This window comes from Glycine soja, chromosome 12 (assembly GCF_004193775.1).
Source record: "Glycine soja cultivar W05 chromosome 12, ASM419377v2, whole genome shotgun sequence".
NCBI classification, from domain to species: Eukaryota; Viridiplantae; Streptophyta; class Magnoliopsida; order Fabales; family Fabaceae; genus Glycine; species Glycine soja.
The window spans coordinates 27,757,724-27,762,818 of record NC_041013.1 but is presented as its reverse complement, the minus strand read 5'-3'; positions in this window follow the sequence as shown (position 1 = coordinate 27,762,818).

The window sequence follows — 5,095 nt, the reverse complement described above, 5'->3', positions numbered from 1 at the left end:
CCTTGATCATGTGGTTAATGATCAGAAAGGGAAAACTTAGCTTGATCTTTTGCCACAAGCAATAGATAATCAAAAGGTCATAATTTATTACCTTCTAACAAGCCCTTGTCTTGGAAGAATGGAGTGCATGATGATCTAGTGAACTATTCTCCCAAAAGAGTTGAGAGATTTTGACTTTAGTTCATTTTATAATTCTTCCTTGAACTTCTAGATGATGGCTTCCTTTTTTAGCCCTATTTTTTTTAACTAGGAGTCATACAATCTCTTACCACCAAATGGTACGCCCAACATGTGTGACAACAAACTTTCTGAGATCAAAATCTTAGTTCCTTTCAAGTTGGCCTTCAATGTAAAGTGTTTTTTATCAACTTCAGTGGAAACAAAGAATGCTTTGACTAGTCTTCGGTAAAAATGAAATGAAACATTTTTAGCACTTATTCTTACGAGACTATTTTTAAAAAATAAATCAATAAAAGTATTTTCTTAAAAAAATTCTTAATTATTTATCTCTTTCAATATATTATTTTAATCTTTATTTTTAAATTGAATTTTAATATTTTAAAATAAATTATCAATAGTTAAAAAAGACTTTGTATATCATTAATATAAAAAATAATTTATATATGTAAAAAAATTATTATGAATATTATTTATAACTATTTATTTATTATAATTTTAATTGTATTAAATAGGTATTTCAAATGTATTGTATGTAATCAAATATTAGTTTTTTTATTAAATTCAAATTAAATTAACCTCAAGCCATTAGATATTATATATAGTTATATATATTACTAGTATCTTAACTTTGCAATGAACAGTATAAATTTTTATTTTATATAAATAAATTTAATTAAATAAATATTTAATTATATAAATCACAATATAATTAGAATTAAAATTTATAATAAATAATTTTTTTAAACATATATGATTATTTTTTACAAGATTATTGTTAGATATTTAATTTATAATTTCATTTTGACACAAGATTATTTTAATTATTGATAAATTATTTTGAAATTATTAAATTTAATTTAGAAATAATATGAAAATGATATATTAAAATAGAAAATAGGTTAAGAAAATTTCCTAAAAATGCTGAAAGAAAACAAAATACTCCTGTTAAAGAAGAGCTTATGAATAAATAAAAAGTCTCATTCAACATAACTTTTTTTTTCCAGCTCAACCTACCGATTCTAATGTATATATAAAATATTTTTAAAAAAATACATATGGGATTTAGGTTAGATTGGATGATCACCCGGTTTAGATAAAATGACTTCATCTAGTTTATATAAGCAATAAATAAATAAAATTAAGAGGAAATTTAAGTTTTTTTCTTTTTAGGGAGAAGCTGATTAGCTCTTATAATTATTAGCATAAGATAGTCAGCCAAAAAAATCATAAGTAAGCAAAAAAAAAGAAGATAAAAACAAAGAAATAATTAGTGTTAATTTGTTCTAATGACGAGCTATTGAGTTTTAAATCACAATCACAATATACACGAGGTAAAAACAATAAATTTTGACCTAAATACGTTTTAATATTTAAAAAGAAAGAGTTTTTGTATTAATTTTTACAAAACATTGTTCGTTTTTAGCCTTTAATATTAAAAATACTACGATTATTTAATTGTTCGTATTTGATAAGGAATCAAAATCACATTATTTTTGTTAAAAATAGTGAACAAAAATAATTTATTTATAAAAAATAAAATAAAAAGTATATTTAGTTCCATAATTTTTTTAAAATATTTTAAAATTAAAGTTAAAAATATATTAAAACCATAAATTTTATTTCTTTTAATTTATTTAGTTCCAAATAGATAAATCAAACTGAAGCAACACCCAGTCAAAAAAAAAAAAAAATACTGAAGCAACATTTGATTAAATTTTCGGATTTAACGGATTATTCCAAACTAATCGGCCAATATGCAGAGAAGCGTTCCAACCTGAAAATGTCGTGGTAGCCATCAATGTTGAAATTAGTGTCCTAATTTAGGCGTAATATGAGGAGAACAGATGAGTTGCCTAATAACCTAGAGTTTGCCTTCAAACGTGAAACAACACAAAGTTAGATAGAAGACTTGTATTATTGCCGGGGACGGAGTCGGGACTGAGTATCGGGCGGCCAACGATTTGAATTTTGAGTTTGTTGAATAATTAATTAAGTGTTAAATTAAATATTAAATATCTATAATTATATAATTTTTTAAATAATCAATGAATTTAATAACATTAATTTATACAGAAGACATACTAAACAACTTTTTTAAAAGTTAGATTATAAATATTAACAACCAATTTTGTATATTACAAAAAATATTTGTGTGTGTGTGTGAAAATTATAAATATTTTTTATTGAAAACAATTTGGTTCAAGGCTAAACCAACCAAATAGGATCATTATGATAAATTAAATTTTTTCACCAAGTATTTAACGTAAGAACTAATTAAGAAATATTTTTTGATTGTTGGAAAAGAAGAAGCATATACAAAAAAAAAAAAGAAGCTTTTTTCCAACAATTTTATATATCACAAAAAATATTCTTTTGTGTGTGTGAAAATTATAAATATTTTTTTATTGAAAACAATTTGGTTCAAGGCTAATAAGTCAACTGAATAGGATCATTATGATAAATAAATTCTTTCACCAAGTATTTAACGTAAAAACTAATTAAGAAATATTTTTTATTGTTGGAAAAAGAAGAAGCATATACAAAAAAAAAGCTTTTTTCGGATGGTCAAAATTCGTCGGAAATGTTAAAAATCCGTCGCTAATTGAGAATTCTGAAGGATTTTCGACTGACAAAAATTTGTCGAAAAAATGGTCGAAGAAAATTCTAACGGACAAATTTTTCTGTCGAAAATTTTTGACAGAAAATTTGTTGGAAATTTCACATGATTATTTTCTTCGAAAAATATTATTTTATAAATAATTTATAATTTCAATTGTTTTTCTTTTTTATCATTGACAATTTAGCAATTAGTTTATGTATTTATATTATTTACCATAAAAATTTGAATTAATGCATACTTATAATTAAGAAATATTGAAATTGATAAATCCAAAACATAGACTAAAGTAAATCATGAAGTTAAATTGAAAAAAAAATGTAAAATAAAAATACAATGTAAAATGTCAATGCCGATTGTCAATAGTAATTTTGTATTGCTAAGTCAGTAATCAAAATAGTCATCAGGAGAGTGCCTCTGTTGGTCATCTGCCTACTAGTTATCTGCATGGTCCTACTGGTGTTGGTCCTGATGTTGCTGGTGAGGATGTTGTTGTTGTTGATGAATAATGTTCCACGCTTCATGAGTAGGAACTAAAGAACAACTGATTGAAAAACACGCATCTCCTCCTTTGATTGATGCAGCTCCTCCCACAGTCGGTTAGTCTCTACAGCATCTTCAGTGCGACTGGAAGATCCTTGCGTATGCTGCATGAAGCTGTCATTTCCGCATTTGTAAGTATGAGCAAGGTCTCTAGTACCATAAAGGTGTCCCTTACGCTTTGGTCCTACAGCTGCAACCCAACACCGACTCCTAAGTCTTTGTTCTTCAGCAGGGTCTAAAGGAGTGAGTTGTGATTCACCAACACTTGATGCAACATCAGACCTAACTTGAGATAGTGTAGTCTCAAATTCTTCCTATAATTCATAAACAATTATTATTTCATAAATATAATAAACATTTTAAAGAATAAAAAAAAGATGCAAGATAATGGTCTCACATGTGTCTGCCTAGATCTATCATCGACAAATTGACCAATATCCTTTCGTAAATGAGTTTGCTGAAAGACCTCATCTACATATACAGATCGACCAAGCTCCTCTGACTATTAACAAACATTATAAAATAAACATTAAGTGGTAAATTAAACAAGTATAAACAACTATGTATTATAATTTTAACGTACATACCAAGTGAATGGCGTGATCCTACAAATTGATAGAACCACCTGTGTGCATACACCCACCCTTTTCAGATGCCCAATTTTTTTGGCTAGTGCACACTTGGAACGATACTCAGATGCATTCAAATGTTATAACATATCATTCCAAACACGACCTCCAATCCAATATGGCCTTTTATTTTCATTTCCGGCATCCCTAAACATCTCAGAAACTCTATGAGAGGCTTTCGAGTTAAAAGCTTTTTTGATTTCATTCTCTTGCTCGGGTCTTTAGACCAATGTTCTCTAAAGTATAACAAAGTTATGAAATGGTACACAATTAGAAAAATATGAATTTTACAATGTCAAATAAAATTAAAAAAAATTAGCATTACTATTCATTTCAACCATTGAACTAATTCATTAATAGAAAAATAATTTACCTTAAAACGCTGGAAAAAAAGTTCCTGATGATCTTTTGGAATTGCTCCCCATGTAGGCCAATGCTGATCAAATTGTTGCCTAATGGACAAAGTGACGGCCTTTGCCACAACCTTAGATGGATGAAACCTAAATATAAAAAATAATTCATGAAAATAGTAAAAGATCAAATGATGCATCATATATAATGATAATTATATAAATTTTGTAATACTTATGTTTCATTGATTAGCGTAACCATATGACGATCATTAAGGAGGGGGGGTCTTCCATCGCCAAATTTGTAGCATCTTCATCGATAGGCATGTTGGCTACAACTGGGGATGGGGAAGGTGTGGATGTAGGTACCGAGGATGGTCCACGTGCATCAATTGAGGATGGAGATGGTGTGAATGCAGGTACTGTGGATGCTCCACGTGCATCAACATGAGATGAAGATGGTCTAGCTTCAATCGGAGGTGGAAATGGTGTAGCTGCAACATCGGGAGGCCTAACTGGCATAGACACAGAAGACGGGGATGGGGTAGATGATGACTGACTATCTCGAGGTGGTAATAGTCTAACCACATATCATTTTTTCTTTGCAGTTCTCCCTTTCCCACTAGAGTCATGAGACGGGGGTCGGAAAGGTCATCACCACCTGATGACATATCTATATATATATAAATAACATTATAACATATACACTCAAATAGAATATTGGGATGAATGAAAATTATATAACTAACAAACTTCCATATGACAACAAAAATAAA